The following is an 18,512-nucleotide window of genomic DNA, read 5'->3' as shown; positions in this document are numbered from 1 at the left end:
CTCCCGGGTTTTTACGCCATTCTCCTGCCTCAGCCTCCCGAGTAGCCGGGACTACAGGCGCCCGCCACCTCGCCGGCTAGTTTTTTGTATTTTTTAGTAGAGACGGGGTTTCACCGTGTTAGCCAGGATGGTCTCGAACTCCTGACCTCGTGATCCGCCCGTCTCGGCCTCCCAAAGTGCTGGGATTACAGGCTTGAGCCACCGCGCCCGGCCCGTAGAGGTCTTTCTCTAAGTCTCAAAAATGGACTATGTGGCCGGGCGCGGTGGCTCAAGCCTGTAATCCCAGCACTTTGGGAGGCCGAGGCGGGCGGATCACGAGGTCAGGAGATCGAGACCATCCTGGCTAACATGGTGAAACCCCGTCTCTACTAAAAATACAAAAAACTACCGGGCGTGGTGGCGGGCGCCTGTAGTCCCAGCTACTCGGAGGCTGAGGCAGGAGAATGGCCTGAACCTGGGAGGCGGAGCTTGCAGTGAGCCGAGATCGCGCCACTCCAGCCTGGGTGACACAGCGCGAGACTCCGTCTCAAAAAAAAAAAAAAAAAAAAAAAAAAAAAAAAAAAAAAAAAAATGGACTATGTAAGTGTAAGAAAGGCTAGCTGTTTTATAATCATGGCAACTTACTAAATACTGACTGATACTCGAATATAAGATACCTTGAGACCACACATTCCTAGTCTTGTTATTAATAGTGCATTTATTTTTGTTCATTTTTTTTCTGACAGTTTCTGATAGTTAATAGAGTGAGTAATGGAAAGGATTTATAATGAGATAGACCTAGTGAAGAAATGTATGGCTTTATATGTACAAAAAGGTAGTAGTTAAATTTAATTAACATTTTTTAGCTTAAAAGATCTGAAAATCTTTTTTTCTTTGAAAATACTATGTTGAATATTGTAGTCATCTTAGTGTATGTAGCAGTTAAATTTTCTTTTTTGCTTTACACTGGTAATTAAATAACTAGACTTTTTTTTTTAATTGCCAGTTTGCATGGGAAATGAGAAGTAAAGTATATCTTGGGAATACTTAAGTTGTGTATGACATGTTTGGAGTTCCTTGGCAAGAAAGGCAATTTAAGCAAATATTCACAAGTAAATCTTTGTTTTTTTTGGGTAGTGTTTGGCATTTAAAACTTTTCAGATAATGTTTGGTCTTTTACCATTTGACGTTTACCATTATATCTTAGTCTTAGTACTTTTGAGACTTTTAAATCCCCTCTTCCCTACCCTGCCTTTTAACTGTTAGACTTTGGTGGAGAATTTTGCAATTTATGCATATGGTGAGTTGAAGTGTTGTACAAGAGAGCTGTAATCCCAATTATGGTTTATATTGTGGATTGGGTAAACAGGAATTTTCAGTTCTTTGCTCTAACTCTTGTTTTCCTAGAATATAAATTACACGTGAAGTCTTTTGCTTTCCCATAAGAAGTAATGCAGATTTCCTAAACAACTCCCATTTGCTACTATGTAAAATAAATCGGTCCCATGTCTCTCCATGTCTTTCCAAAGTATTTTATTTTGCTTCCTTACCAAGGAGAGAAAAAGTTGAATGAATGAATTTGAAGATATTATGAGTTGTGGACTCTTGACATAGTTCTAGTTAAATGGACAAGTGTAGAACATTTTCTTTTCGTGGACAGCCTTTAGCAACATTGTCCTACCTCAGGTTTACTTGTGCTGCTTAAAGATGTGCTTTTCCATTTCTCTGTAAACAGTAACATTCTTTTGAACATGTTAATTTTGGGTGTTTTCTCATTCTTTGGACCAATCTTTTGGTCTTCTAATTTTGAAAGTTCCCTTTTAAACTCTTAAACTGCAAAAAGATATAGCTTTACATGATTTAAGTGGGAGAGCTCTTTCTTTATATTTAAAAGAATAAGAAGCCTTTACATCATAATAAATAATGGGAAATACAATTGAAATCTTGTCATTTTTAGGTATTCATGTTAAAATTTGAGTGACCTGGAGTTAATTTTAAGTAGGATATAGGGGAACTCCATGCATGAGGTGAAACCTTGTTTATTGTTCATTTATCATGTTATTCAACCAGTATTTATTGGGCATTTATTTTGTGCTCGATGGGTTCATAATGTTGTAGAGTACTTTATAGAGTAAAAATTGCTGTCTAGAATGGCAGATAAAGCCGAATTAGCAAGTATTTATTGTTCTTTCAATAAATATAAGTGTTTTATGTGCTAAGTATTGTCCTAAGTACTAGAGTACAACTGTGAAAAAGGCAGAAGGGTTCCTATTTTCCCATTACCTTTAAATGAGAGAGTCGGACAACTAACCTGCCAAGTCTAATAATAGCATGGTAAGTGTTCTGTTAGGGGAAGTTTTAAGTGGGAACACAGAGGAGGTGATATGCAGAAAGGCTTTTGAATAATTAGGAAAAGGCTTCCCAGACCTCTAAGCTGAGGTCTGAAGAGTAAGTAGGAGTTAGCTCAGTGAAGAATTGTAAATCTGTGTTTCTGGCAGAAGAATATAGCTTGTGCAAAGTCCTGGAGACAGGAGATAGAAGGCTCTGCCATGGGATGTGAAAGAAGTTCATGTGACCATAGTGCAAGATGGGAAATATTAAGAGTTGTGGCAAAAGTACGCAAGGACCAGATCTTTAAGACATGTGAATTATTATTAAGAAATTTGGGTTTAATCCTGAGGGCTGCCCTCAGTTCTTTTAATTGGACATTAACCTGATTAGATTTCAGTGTTTGAAAGATCACTAATTACAACATAGTGATTAGGTTAAGAATAGGATGGGAAAGTGAATATGGTGAGACCAGTTAGAAGGCTATTAGAAGACAGAATTTGGTATACCTTGTAGCAGGGTAATAGCAGTGAGAATGAAGAGAAGCCAATGGCATTGAGAAATCTGGGGAGAAAAGTTGATAGGATTTGGTGATTGTCAGAATGTAAACATCGAAGGGGAGAGAGAAGTCAGGATGACACCACCTGAATTCCTGGCCCCCTTTCACCTTTTTTGGTTGATTCCTGCTTAGATGTTACATAATCTCTAAGGCTAACCTCTAAGGCTAACCTCCAAGGCTAACCTCCAATTCCTGTAACCTCCAAGGCTAATTCAAGTGCCTTCCCTGTGTGTTTCAGCAGCACTTACTCGACTTTTTTCTTGCTTTACTCACTTGTGTATAAGCTTTCAGGCAAGGATCATGCTTTATTGTTATCGCCTGGTTTGCACCTTGCAAAGTGCAAGGTGTACTAAGTGCATTACACTTAGTATAAATGTTGACCAAATGAAAATATACTTTTTATATTTTATCTTTATAAAAATTTAAATATAATTGGAGAAAATTGGTTTTCTGAACTGCTAATGTTCAAAAACTTGTTTTACAACTTTAGAGTGAGTCATATCATTCCATGTACTTCTGAATGCCACTTGTAAAAACAATTTATATTGTAATTCTGGCTGGAAGTAGTAAATCTATTAAGTTCTTTATGGGTAATCATAGACTAAATGATCTCTGATTATTATATAGGTCTCTTATGCAGTCAGGTTTTCCTTGTAGGTAAAGTTTTAATTGGCTTTATCCTTTATCAGTTTAAAAATTAACGTAATGATTAGTGTTACATATATTTTATTTCAAAATGAGAGTATTTTTTTTTTCTAATTATGAAAGGAGTGATTGCTCATTGTATATATTTAAAAGGTATACATACAGAGATAAAAAGTGAAAATCACCTGTAATTGAAGGATAGCATTGCTAACACTTTATGGATGTTCTTCTAGACTTTCAAAATTTTATATATATTTATGATTATATATGATTAAGTTAAAAGAAAATTAACAGTAAATACTTATGTTTGTGCAAGATAAGGTATTAGTATCATTTATACAAAGAATCTTAATAGCCAGTATGTAGCCAAATAAACCAATAGAACTGGGATATTAAACTTCAATTATTACAGGAGACCAGGCGGGTAACATAAATGAGTGAACCCAGTAGGGGAAATATATGAGGTGGTTGAATTGGAGAACACTTGGAGAGGGCAGCTCCTTTTCAATGCCAGTTGATTTTCGACATTAAGAAATACAGAGCTGGGCGCAGTGGCAAGCACCTGTAGTCCCACTACTGTGGAGGCTGTGGTGGGAGGATCTCTTGAGCACAGGAGTTCAAGGCTGCAGTGCACACTGATCACACCTGTGAACAGCCACTGCACTCTAGCCTAGACAATGTGGTAAGACCCTGTCTCTAAAAAAACAAACAAACAAAAGAAATGTGGATCCAGTCCAGTGATGCCCGTATCTTTTGTTTTTTTTTTTTTAATGAAAAGTTTGAATTTTTATGTGAGGCTCCCAAAGATTAAATTCTGGCAAATTAAAAAAGCCACAGTGTGTGTTAGGCACGATGTAGTTTTTAGCTGTGTTTTGTATGAATACCACAAACGGTGGAGGAATGGAAATATTTGTACACTTTTACTAATAATTACGTAGATGTAAATAATATATCATTTTTCATACATCAGATTGATGAAAATGATTACTAATTTACAAGACTGGAAGAGTATAAGTTGATGCAGGCTCTTTGAAAGAAGGCAGTTTGAAACTACATATAAAAATTTAAAATGCATATTAATTTGGACCTGACAGTTCTACTTTCAGGAATCTGCCTTACGGGAATATTAGTCCCTGTGGGGGAAGATTTATGTTCAGTGAAGCATTATATATCTTGGTGAAAACAAGATTAAAAAATGGAAAATAGAAACAACCTAATTATCAGTTGATAATAGGAATGATTAAATTATGATATAACCATATCACAAATCATTGTCAATGGAAAGATGAAATATGTCTGTATTCCCATGTGGAAAGAGTCTAGAATTTACTATTTCTTATTTATATACAAAAATTATAATTTATACACATAAAGTTATACTATGCTGTCATTTTTAATATCCATACAATATTGCATAGTACCATAATTTAGTCTATTGATGTACATTAGGTTATTTCCAATATTTTGCTGTTTATATGCACATTGCAGTGAACACTCCCTTTACATATGTCCTTGCAGTGTTGTCTCCTAAGATATGTTCCTTTTAAATTTCATATGGTGACAACATGAAATACCTGAACTCTGTGATATCTTGGGGATATACATTTACCTCTGAGAATTTGCTATTTGTATGACCCTTGAATTGAGTGAATGTAGCTTGGGCATGGCAGGCAGAGAACTAACCAGAAAAGTGGCACTGTGTTTAGTCATCCTAGATTCTTTAAGAGTTTTAAAGGTAACTTAAGTAGTAGTTTTTGTCTAGTCCATACGTGCATGTGGTGTAAAATTCAAAAAGTGTAGAAAGGTTAAGTAAATCTTTCTCCCACTCTGAAACCTCTTCTACCTAGTTTCTGTTCCTGGGAAACTACTATGAGTGTATTCATCCTTCTGCACATATTTTATACATATATGTGTATTTTATGCACGTATATGTATATTTTATGCACATATATGTATATATTTTAAGTTTTTTGTAAATGATAGCATACTATGCTGTTCTACAGTTCACTTTTTCTCACTTAACTGTAATAATATCTAACACTTACCTAGTGCTTTGTTCTAGGCTCTGTTCTAAAGTGTTTTTGTATTGATTACTAATCTTCATCACAAACGTGAGAAGTAGGTAAATATTATTCCCTTATCACAGAGGAACAAACTGAGGCACAGAAACTTTAAATGACATGCTAGTAAGTTGTCAGCTGGAAGGTGAACTCCAGCATCCGGCAGTTTGGCTCTGGAGTCTTTTAGCCCATTTGCTATACAAACTCAATTGTTGCCCTATTCTTTTTATTAACTACATAGTATTCCCTTGATAAACTTTAATTTATCTAACCGGGTCCTAGTAGGTGGACATTCAGGTGTTTCCATATATTGCTGTTACAGATTATGCTAGTGTGAATATCCTTGTGCTTATAAATGCCTGTGTCATTTTGAATATGTAAATCTCTATTTCATTTTCATCCATTCAGATTTGGGGGTTAGGGGAGTCTTGTGTTCATATAGTTACATTCTATTTTGAGATCTGATCTGAGACTTTTAAAAAATGAATTTATTTAGCTCATTTGTATTTATTATAGCATTATGGTTGTAGCCTCATCTTTTATAGCTAATGGACTAAGAGATAAGGTATATTAACAATGGAAATATACTTAAAGATGTAAAGCAGTACAGTATAAAGCTATTAGCATTCCTTAATCTATTTACTCTCACATTTTGTTGGTTATATAAAAACATTATCAGGAATTGTAACAATTACTTTACATTCTGTAGCCATTGCCATAGTTTTAGACCAATAGTTGAGTGCATTCAAATGCTCAAAGTTTGTTCTTTCGGATAGTTTTTTAAAAATCTTTTAGATGGCTGAACTTTATCGTCGAGTATTTTCTTAAAGTTTATGAAAACAATATTCCTTAGGGTTTTGTATATTTAGTGATGTTTAACTGTTGGTTTCATGCTGGGGATAAATTCTTGAATACTCTAGATATTGCTTCACTGATTTTTTTTTTTTTTTTTTTTTTGAGATGGGGTTTCACTATTGTCACCCAGGCTGGAGTGCAATGGTGCGATTTTGGCTCACTGCAACCTCTACCTCCTGGGTTCAAGTGATTTTCCAGCCTCAGCCTCCTGAGTAGCTGGGATTATAGACACCTCTCACCCTGCCCAGCTAATTTTTTTGTGTGTGTTTTTTTTTAAGTTGAGACGGGGTTTCACCATGTTGGCCAGGCTGGTCTCAAACTCCTGACCTCAGGTGATCCGCCTGCCTCGGCCTCCCAAAGTGCTGGGATTACAGGTGTGAGCCACCACACCCAACCTGCTTCACTGATTTTTAAACATTGATTCCCTTCTCCTTCACATGTTAAGATAGTAATGTTTTTTGCATAGATTCTCAAAGGATTCTCTCTTTAAATCTTTGAGAAACAGTAATTTTACTATAGCAGTATTTATCTTGATTAGTCTGCATCATCTTTTCTTAGGAAAGGGCATGTCCTGTTTTTTTTTTTTTTTTTGGTCCAATCCTGACTCTGTTTTAGTGATGCCTAATGAGGTCTGTGAAAGCTTCAGATGTTTCAAGCAAGGGACTGTTGGGTTTGCTTTTCTGACTGTCATGTAATTTACAGAACTGAACTAATAGTTTTAGGATTTGAAGATGCAAGCCATTTCCCTCGCTTGAGCTCTTCTAGCATCCCTCTTTACCTTCACTGTATTTAGTAGACTTTCTCGTATAGTGTGGTTAGGGATATGTCCTAGTTTGTTGAAGATGTAGTTTGTGTTTCTGTTTCTCACTCTCCTCTCCTAGTTGTTTTCAGATATTTTTAAGAGGAAAAGAGGGGACCATGCTATCTTTCTCCTGCCATTTAAAATCAGAAATCCTAACAGCTATAGGTCAGTCCAGTTTTGTCAGAATTAAGATAACTTTAAGGAATAAAATGTTTTGATGCAGTTTTCTGAAAGCCAAAAATAGTTCATTTACAGAGGTTCTTTTGGATAAATTTTTTTTAATTAAACAAAATCACAATTTAACATATGAGTTTGATTATATCAGTTTGTAGTTAGGAAGTCTTGTGCATTAGAAAGCATTAAGAATGAAACTATTAAGTCTAGAATTAAGAATTAAGCATGAGACCAGAGACTAATGCCTAAAGACTAATAACTAAAGTTAGAGTTTAGTTTTAGAGGGCTCATCAGTTCTACAGTTTGCCTTAGATGATGATGATTATTTCACCTGAATCTGAAAATTAAACTTTCATGTGCTAAGTTCTGCTACTAGAATATTTTTAAGTCCTTTGGCTTAATGAATGTTAGTTCTGGAATAATCTGGTATTCTAAATGGCATCTTGTTTTTCAAGGGTAATGTCCATTTAATTTCCTCACTTAATTGGCCCTATCTGTTAAAAGAAATACATTTGAAAAATTTTGATAGCTAGTGGGCAAGCCTTCTTCTGTTCTCTGATTTGAACATATTCTTATATTCATTTGCCTGAGTTTCATTTTACCTGTGGCACCTGAGAGAAGCTAAGTATTTTTTCCACCCTGTTTCTTTTATGTGACTGACTATATATTTCTTAGTCTCAAATATAAAAACACATCTAATAGCTTCACAGAAAATTTTAATGCTTGGTAGATTATTGGAGCTTTCAGTTTTTAGCCTTTGTTACTTCAGTTATTGATCATTTCAGTATTTTTAAAATCTCAATTACATTTTTAATAATTTATAATAATAAAATTCAGTGTTTTAATTTGATGATAGTGCGTGTGTTTAGTACTAAATAAGTGTACTTTGAGCAGTTGAAACACTATGAGATATAGATAGATATTTCTCAAAAAGGGTTTTGTGATCCAAATAAATTTGGGGTATCTTGTATGTAATACAATAATGTACTTTGCGAAGAATGTATAGAACACTAATAATTTCTACTTAAAGAGTGTAATTACATTGGAAGCACATCTTATCCCAAACCTATTTGATAATGGAACTGAATGTTGTAGAAATACATTTTGAGAAATGCCGAGAATATATTATAGAATATTTTCAGATCAGTGTATTGTTATGGTATTTCAAAACATGTATTTGCATGTCAGTTGCTTTTTAATAGGGATAAATAATAATTGCTGTCCCAGGATGTAAATATAATAAGAACATTTAACTGTGGTAGTATGTTTTCTATAAATCTGAGAGTTTTTTGACATGGAAATTTTGTTACAGTTGATTTTCCAGACTAAAAGTAATTCTTGAGTGCCTCCTATGTATTAAACATCAAAAATTGATCTCCTTTGGAACTACTTTCTGTTAAGTCCTAGTAGGAGGAATTTTAGAAATCTTGTAGCCCTCCTGACTTATTTTTCAGATGTAAAAACTGAAGCCTAGAAGTGTAGCTTTTGCCTAAGTCACATTGGAACCAAATCCTGTAACTCTAGATTTTTTTTTTTGCTGTTTTTTTTACTGCCTTAAAAGTTTTATTTATTTATTTTTTTGAGACTCGGTCTCCCTGTGTCACCCAGAGTGGAGCGCAGTGGCACGATTGTGGCTCACTGTAGCCCCTATCTCTTGGGCTCAAGCCATCCTCTTACTTTAGCCTCCTGAGTAGCTGGGACCATAAGCACATGCCACCATGCCTGGCAATTTTTTTTAATTTATTGTAGAAATAGGGTTTCCGTATGTTGCCCAGGCTGGTCTCGAACTTCTGGCCTCAACCAGTCCCCCTACCTTGGCTTCCAAAAGTTCTGAGATTACTTTTGAGTACATTACTTTTGAGATGGAAAGCTAGGTGGTATCTCCACTTAACATGAGAATTGAGGTGAGATATCGAGTCATCTTTGATGTTAGATTATGCGGTATGTCAACTTTAATATATGTAGAACTCAAGTTTCTAGACATCTAGTTTCCCCCTCACTTCTCTGAATTATTTTTCTGCTAGGCAAGAGAAAAAGTAGTTTTAAAATAAGCACGTACCCTTACCAGTATTATACTAAGGAATAATCAGTGCTAGTTTTTAAGAATTGGTGCACAGGCCAAGAATGGATGAGTCGGATTCTTTTCTCAGTTGAGCTACATCATCCCTTCCTATTGGTCAATTGTGGAGATATTTTCCTACTATTAATGGAAAAGTGGACTTAAATGACTATGAAGTTAATCTCTAAGGTACTGAATTTAAATTTATAGAATATATTATTTTTTTAACATACTTTTCAGAAAGATACCTTTCTGTTGAAAATAATTGGCTTCTTGGTTATATGAATTATGCATTTAGACATAATGTATCATTGGAAGAAATTTCTCTTTTAACTACCAGAATGACAAAAATTATTAGTGCTTTCTATAGAATCAGGACTGAAATGATAGGAGAAAATTTTTTTTTGAGAAAATTTTTTGAGATACATGTGGATTTTGTGTATTTTGTTGGCCACTCATTTTACTCAGTTTGCCAAGACTAGAAAGCAGTGCTGCCTTTCCTAGTCTTGTTTCATCAAAGTTTCTTGGGGTTTATGTGTCTAATCTTTATATTAATTGTGGTGTATGTTCATCTATTTCTTCTGTGCTTCTTTCAGAGATGCATAACTCTGACATACTTTATATTTTTCTTAGAAAAGAAATGAATCATATTCGGAAGAAGGCACATCTTTAGGGTTAGGTTCAAAAGTCAGCATATATGTGAAAATAGTGTATATTGAAAATGTCCATTCAAAGTCCTGTAAATGCTGAAAGTATAATACATGTGATTTTGCATGTATCGTATATGTGAATTCAATTATTCATAGTTATACAATTTTATATGGAGTTTATATTAACAAATTATTCAGGTGCTGCTTAGGTATTACAGCACATTTATGAACATTTCAATTTACTGATTCTGTTTCTTGTCATCTTTATTTACTGTGATGATTTTATCAGTTCCTCTGTTATTTAATGGTTTTCTGTTGTCTTTAATTTAGATTTTTTCTTTTAACAAATTGAGGAACTGTCACCATCCACTCAACCTGGCCACTTGGATAATTGGTATACATTTTATAGAATGTTTGGATATGTTGAAAAATGATTCACACACTCTTTCTATAGATTGACCACACACATGTGTCTTTCCTGAGGAAAGACAAAATAGTGGTATTTGTGTTGGTTGTTTTTTTTTTTTGTTTGTTTGGTTTTTTTTGTGACAGGGTCTAGCTCTGTTGCCCAGACTGGAGTGCAGTTAGCACAGTCTCTACTCACTGCAACCTCCACCTCCTGGGCTCAAGCAGTCCTTCCACCTCAGCCTCCCAAGTATCTGAGACTACAGGTACATGCCACCATACCCAACTAATTTTTAAAATAGTTGGTATTTAAATTATTTCTCTCTCCCCATCTCTCACTTCTTTTTTCTAAGTTCTGATAGGTGTGTAGTGATCTGTCATTGTGATTTTAATTTGCATTTGCCTATTGATTAGTGATACTGAACATCTTACTTGAACATACTTGTTCTCTGTATCTCCTCTTCCGTGAAATGTCTGCTTGAGTGTTTTGCCCATTTTCTACTTGTATTATTTCTTTTATTAATGTTGAGGGTTTTTTTTGTTGTTTTTTATTTTTTTGTTTTTTGTTTTTTGAGACAGCATTTTCCTCTGTCGCCCCAGCTGGAGTGTAGTGGTGCGATCTTATCTCACTGCAACCTCTGCCTCCCAGACTCAAGTGATTCTGGTGCCTCAGTCTCCCAGGTAGCTGGGATTACAGGTATGTACCACCATGCCTGGCTAATTTTTGTATTTTTAGTGGAGACGGGGTTTCACCATGTTGGCCAGGCCGGTCTCGAACTCCTGGCCTCAAGTGATCCACCTGCCTCAGCCTCCCAAAGTGAGGCATGAACCACTGTCCCTGGCCTAATGTTGAGTTTTGAGAGTTCTTTTTATGTTTAACTGTAAGGCATTTGTCTAATACATGGTTTTCAAATATTTTCTCCCAGTCTTTATAGCTTGTTTTTTTTCATTCTCTTAACAAGATCATTTGTGGTGCAAAACTTAATTTTGATGAAGTGCAGTGTATTGATTTTTTCTTTTATGATTTTTTTCTTCATGTATATTTGAATTACTTTCTAGTGTCCTTCCATTTCAACCCAAAGTACTCACTTTAGTATTTCTAATAGGGCAGGTCTGTTAGCAATGAATTCTTTTGAGTTTTTGCTTATCTGGTAATGTCTTCATTTTACCTTCATTTTTGAAGGATAGTTTTTATGGATATAGAATTCCTGTTAGACAGTTTAAAAAAATACTTTTAGAACTTTGAATATATCATCCCACTGCCTTTTGGCCTTTATATTTTCTGATGAGAAATTAATATTCTGATGAGAAGTTAATATTTAGTATCTCTTGTACATGATGAGTCACATCTCTTGTTGCCTTTGTTTTCAGTTTTTTCATCCTCAGTTTTCTAAGATAAAGAATTCTATCAGCAGTTTGATAATCATCTGACTTTCATGTGGATTGTCTTTGAATTTATCTTGCTTGGAGTTTGTTAAGCTTCTTAAATGTGTAGATTGATGCTTTTCTTCAGAATTGAGATGTTTTTAACCATTATTTCTTTTCCTTCTTTCCTTCTGGGACTCCCGTTGTGAGTATGTTAGTTCACTTGATGATATTCCACAGATCTCTGAGGCTCCATTTCTTTTTCTTTATTCTTTTTTTTTTTCTTATGTTCCTCAGACTGGATAATATCAATTGACTTATCTTCAACTTTGCTGTTTCTTTCTTCTTCCTGCTCATATCTGCTGTTGAACACTTCTAGTGAGTTTTCCAATTCAGTGATTGCACTTTCAACTCCACGTTACTTGGTTCTTTTAAAAACAGCTTATATCTCTGTATTGATATTCCCTATTTGGTGAGACATTGTCCTTGTGCCTTCCTTTAGTTCTATAGGCATGTTTTCCTTTAGTTCATTGAACATTTTTAAAATAGATAACTTACAGGAAATTTGATTTTAAATTTTCATTTACAACTTTTACCTAAGTGAACATGAGCTATCACAACCTTCTGTGAGCCTGTGTCTTCAACTCTATGGCTTGATCAGTAATAAATGGCTGAGTTGTCCTGCTGGAACACTGAAACCTTGCTGACTCACTAGAGAACAAAAAGTAGTCTCACGGCCAGGCACGGTGGCTCACGCCTGTAATCCCAGCACTTTGGGAGGCCGAGGCGGGCGTATCACCTGAGGTCAGGAGTTCGAGACCAACCTGGCCAACATGGCAAAACCCCATCTCTAGTAAAAATACAAAAAAATTAGCCGGGCATGGTGGTGTACTCCTGTAATCGCAGCTATTCGGGAGGCTGAGGCAGGAGAATTGCTTAAATTCGGCAGGAGGAGTTTGCAGTAAGCTGAGATAGAGCCACTGCACTCCAGCCTGGATGAAAAGAATGAAACTCCATCTCATTCAACAACAACAACAACAACAACAACAACAACAACAACAAAAAGTAGTCTCACTATGTTAAATATTAAGAGTGAGTAACTTGTGTTTGTAAAATTGAGAACTTATTTTCCTATATCTAAACAAGGAAGTTAATCTTGAGGCAGTAGGAATGGAATTAAGAATTCTGGTCAGGGAAAGTCACATTGGCCTTTTATGGATCAATTTTAACAGTCTGCGTTCTCCTTTTCTTCTTGGCAACCCAGAATCTTTCTACCAATTCTTTTAGCACACTTCTTCCACCTATTATCATTTCAGATCCTCTTTTGCCCCAACTTTGCCCCATGTGGCTACGGATTGGATTTGATCTCACCAGTCTCCTCCTTCTTGCTCGTCTCAAAGGAAAACCTGCCTATTATCTCCCTGCCTTTTTGTTCTTATAGAAAAACTGAGAATGACAAAAACATACCGTGGAAAATTTATTATGAAATCTGAAATGTGACATGTTACAAAGTTCATAAGCTCCTTGTTCCATGATAAATTGTTATATCTATTCTTAGGATATTCCGTTGTGATACTATTTTCTGCTTTTTATTTTGAAGTTGGTGCTTATCCAGGCCCTCTTACATTTTACCATTATCCAGTGAAAATCTATGGATCCTACCTTTATGTATGCTCCTTCTGCCTACAGTGGAAGATGAAGATAATCCAGATCACAAATAAAAAGTATGTATCTTTGAGCCCAAAAAAAGGCCAACTTAGAAGTGTTTAATAAGTCCAATATCTGGATTTCCTCAGGGACAGTTTCTGTTATTTGCTTTTCTTTCTGTGTATGGTTCATATTTTCTTGTTTCTTTGCCTATCTTATAATTTTTTGTTGAAAATTACGTTTGGACATTTTAAATAAATGATCTTTGAAATAATGTGGACATTCTAAATAGCGTAAAAATATCAAAATAGTGGAGACTTAAAATAATTTGGCAACTATGAAAAGCACATTTTGCCTCTCTCCAGGGTTTGTTGGAATACTTGTAGTTGGTTCTTCATTTAATTACTTTTGTGAATTAATTCTGCAAGCTCTATTTGATGTGTGTGACTACCTCAGTAGATCATTCAGTGTCTAGTTGGTTAGCTTAGTTGTTTCTAATGACTGGACAAAGATTTCTTTACATGACTGGAACCAGTAAATCTCCTAGTCTTTGCCAGAGGATTCTCTGTGTGTGTGTTGGGGCATGCCTTCAACACTCAGCTGGGTAGTTGGCAACTCTGCCTTGTCCTTAATGTCCTGCTTGTGCAGAGCTTCAAAGCTTAGGGCCTTTTCAGGTCTTTATTGAGCATGCACACAGCCTTAAGCATGTGTATGATCTTCTAGATTCCCAGTAATATGTCAGAGCTTTTCAAAGTCCCTATAGGTATTTCATTCTCAGCTTTTCGTTTTAAGATTTTAGTCTGTTGCTCCAACTGTTATTCACTGCTTCAAGTAGATATGGTATAAAACACTTTCTTGTAATTTTTTTCAGTAAATATCTCCTTGGGGACAAGTCGTTTTGCATTGTGCAAGCTCTGAGTCAGGTCACATTGCAAATAGGGTCTTCCTGGAAACAAGATCAGTCAAGTAGTAATTTGGGGGGAAATGAAGCTTTGAATGAGCTACAACTCTTGCTGCTTTTTAAGGTAGCTTCTAGAGTGCACTGGGAATGTGACCTGTCATTTCTTCGAGACTACTGTGGATCTGGAGAGCAAGGGATGGGACTAGGGCAAGTTAAAATGTTAGAAAACTCATCATGTTTACTGAGATTAAGCTTTTTAAAAATAAATGCGACTTGGATGCAAGCTTTTTATTAATTTTTAGAGTTCTGATAAAGGTGATTCTGACTATATTTTCCAGTTTTCTTAGTGCTTTTGTTGAAGAGAGAGTTTTTAGAGATCCTTACTCTGCTGTTTTCTGTGATGTCGCCTCCACTTGGGCTTTGGCATCCCATACTGACAAACCTCCATGTTTGACTCTCCCTATCTCCACCCCAACCCCACTCAGACTCTGACTCTCCATGCTAGGCTTACCCTCTGTGTGAATGCCTTCTTCACCTTGCTTGAAGTCTTAACTGTTCATGATGTTCAGCCTCCCCTTTAACCATCAAGCCTATCATGTAGAAATCTTCCTCACTCTCCTAGACTCCAGTATCACACTCTGGTTCATCACTACCAAATCACTACCTGTGGATGTTCTTCTCACCCCGTCAGGTTCTGATTCTCTAGGTTGAGCTATTTTCCTATGAGCATACCCACCGTATCCCAGTTGGCCTCTTAAACCTCTTGTGGGTTACCATAATATGTCAGTGTTCATCTCTTCCTGTTCTGACTGATACCCTACACAGAACTGCATCTTTGTGGGATTGTCCTTTTCATCCTACTTAGGCCCTGAGTAGGATATTTTAATCAAATAAAAATCTCTTAAGTTTGAATAGTATAATCATGATATCACTCAGTGAAATCCTTGATATCTTATTATTGTAGTGGTAGCTTCTGATGGGTATGGGAATGGGAATGACATAATTCTATACTATGCCTTCTATATTTTTCATTTTAGTTTTTGTTTTACTGAGATATCAGATATTTTGAAGCTGATCATTTATATTTCTTAAGAAATTTATTCTAAAAAATTATATCTAGATATATTAATTTGTTGTTTTATTCATGTAGTAACCATTTCTTGGACATCTAGTATTGGCCATGTTCTAGGCTCTGAATATACAGCTGCAAACCAAATAGTCAGAAGGCCCCTGCTTTCACAGATTTCACTTTCATAGAGGAGAGGGAGATGATAGACAAAATAAATAAGTAAATATATTTTATCAGGTAGTAAATGTTGTAAAGAAAAATGAAGCAGGGTAAACATAATAGGAAAGATACATTTCTATTTTATATGTAGATTAAGAATGAGATATTTGAGCAGGGAACAAACAATGATATTTGAGAGAAAGGGCTATATATATGCAGATGGAATCGCTAGAACAAAGACCTAATGTGTGAGCATGTAGGTCTGCATTCAGAGAAAAGCAAGATTAATGTGAATGGAATGCAAGTACCTAGCAGGGAGAGTTGGAGAAAAGCTAGAGAAGTAGGGGCTAGATCATGTGGAGTCTTAGAGGTTGGAGTAAGGACCTGCCTTTTATTTTGAAAGATGGGATGGCATCAGACTTTTTAAGCAAGGGAGTGACTTCATCATACTTACAAGTTAAATAGGAAGAGCGATGTTAGCAAAATGTCAGAATAGTAGTTTTCAGCATTTGTTTCTTCACAGAAACATTTGGAATAACCATTCATAGACAAAAATACCTTCACAAGAGCTAAGGATTCCAAATGATAGATTGTAGCACCCGGGTGTAGCATAGATACAAAAATGATGCATTGAAGAGGTTAGGAAGGACAGTTTCACATTAATTGTTTCACCCCTTCCCAAGCCTGTGCAGCACAGTATAGAGAAAGATACCCTCCAAGTGCAGGAAGGAGAGTCAAGTGAGCACCCAACTTTACTGTGAACCCCAGCACTAGAACCATCTTAGTGAAACCCAGTGCCAGGCTGGCACCATGGACCTAGGGCACCAGGCCAGATCCCACAGAACCAGTCTCCAGACCCACCCTTGCGAACCTGGTAACTGAGGCTAGCCTACTGGAGAAGTCAAGCAGCAAGCCTACTCGTGGACAATGCTAGCCATACTGTCCAGAATCTCTGGACAGACTGACTGGTAAAGGGCTTCCTATGTTAAAGCTCCTCTTTAAAGACTGGAGAGGTGCCTACTTCTTCAAATATGTAGAAACCCGTGCAAGTCCATAAGGATCTCAAATGATCAGGGAAGCGTGACACCATCAAAGGAACAAAATAAAGCTTTAGCTGTGATAATTTGTTGATAGCTATATAATATAAAAAGATATAAATTGTGTCCTCAATAATGTAAACTTGGAGAGGGTGTGGAGAAGTTAGAGTTTTTGTATGTGATTGAAATTAAATTTTTATCAGCCTAACAACAGACTATTATAACTATAAGATGTCTTATATACATCGTGTGGAGAAAAACCCCTGTAGTAAATACACAAAAGATAAACAGAAAGCATATAACTACCAAAAAAAAAAAAAAATCAAATCACAAAGGAAGACATTAAGAGGATGAAAAAATAGAGGAACTACAAGATAGTCAGAAAACAACAAAATGACATTGGTAAGTCTTTATCCACAATTACTTTAAATGTAAATGGATTAAGTTCTCTGATCAAGAGACAGTTTTTTTAAAAGTTTTTTTTTCTTCAAAGATCCTACAGTATTATAGAAATAGAAAAAACAATCCTAAAATTTGTATGTAACCATGAAAGACTCCAAGCAGCCATAGCAAGAACAATTTTGGAAGCATCATACTACCCGATGCCTCCAGAATTGTTCAAAGTATACTACAAACCTGGCAGTCCAAATGGTGTGGTACTGGCATAAAACCAGAGGTAAAGACTGGTAGAACAGAACAGAAAGCTTGTACCGTGTGTACCATCAGTCGATCTTTAACAAAGATGTGAAGAACACACAATGGGGAAGGGATAGTTTCTTCAATAAATGGTGTTGGAAAAACAATATCCATATGCAGAAGCATGGGCATAAAAATTTCATTCCTGTACTATATATAAAAACTCAAATGAAAATCATTACACCATATGCAAAAATCAACTGAAAATAGGTTAAAGACTTAAAGAGCTAAAACTGTAAAATTACTAGAAGAAAACAAAGGGAAAAGTTTCTTGACATTGGTCAAGGCAGTGATTTTTTGGATGTGACCCCAAAAGCATAAGGAATAAAAGCGGAAATAGAGAAATGGTATTGCATCAACTGAATAAGCTTTGACACAGCAAAGGAAATGATCAACAGAGTGAACGATAATTGACAGAATAGGAGAAAATATTTGCAAAGCATACATTTGATAAAGATTTAATATCCAAAATATATTTAAGAACTCAGTGATACAAAAACAACCCAATTTTTTAAGATGGACAAAGGACTTGCGTGGATGGTCTTCAAAAGACAACATACAATGTACATCAGGTATGTGAAAAAAATGCTCAACATCATTAATCATCAGGGAAATGCAAATAAAAACCACAATGAGATGTCACCTCACACCTGTTAGATGTTACTTCATACCTATTATCCAAAAGACGATAGTAAGACTGTAAGTGTTGGTGAGGATAAGAGAGAACAGAACTCTTTTACACTGTCATAACTTGGTACAGCCACATACTGAAAAATAGTATGGAGTTTCATCAAAAAATTAAAAAGATAACTTTTATATGACCCATCAATCTCATTTCTTTGACTTCTTGGTATATATCTAGAGGAAGTGAAATTATTATGTTGTGAGATATCTACATTCCCATGTTCATTGAAGCATTGTTTACAATAACCAAGATATGAAATCAGCCTATGTCTTCACTGATGGAGGAATACACAGAGAAAATGTGACATTCAGCCTTCAAATCTAGGAAATCCTGATATTGGTGACAATGTGGATGAACCTGAAGGCTGATATGCTAAGTGAAATAAGCCAGGCACAGAAAGACAAATACTGTTTGATGTCACTTACATGTGGAATTTT

General features: G+C 35.6%; 1 protein-coding gene across 6 annotated transcripts in view; it reads left to right on the top strand.

Annotated features, from left to right (window-relative positions):
- The window catches only part of SHOC2 (SHOC2 leucine rich repeat scaffold protein), a 100,793-nt gene that overhangs the window by 10,935 nt on the left and 71,346 nt on the right, over positions 1–18,512 (top strand). The window contains exon 1 of one of the 6 annotated variants that reach the window (XM_017944539.3): positions 12,906–13,605. The exons of the other annotated variants lie outside the window; for them this stretch is intronic. The gene's annotated coding sequence lies outside the window, so the exon portion shown is untranslated. Of the gene's footprint in view, positions 1–12,905; positions 13,606–18,512 lie in introns of those variants that run through there. 6 annotated transcript variants of the gene reach the window in all.

This window comes from Papio anubis, chromosome 11 (assembly GCF_008728515.1).
Source record: "Papio anubis isolate 15944 chromosome 11, Panubis1.0, whole genome shotgun sequence".
Taxonomy (NCBI): domain Eukaryota; kingdom Metazoa; phylum Chordata; class Mammalia; order Primates; family Cercopithecidae; genus Papio; species Papio anubis.
This window is presented reverse-complemented; position numbering and strand designations above follow the sequence as displayed.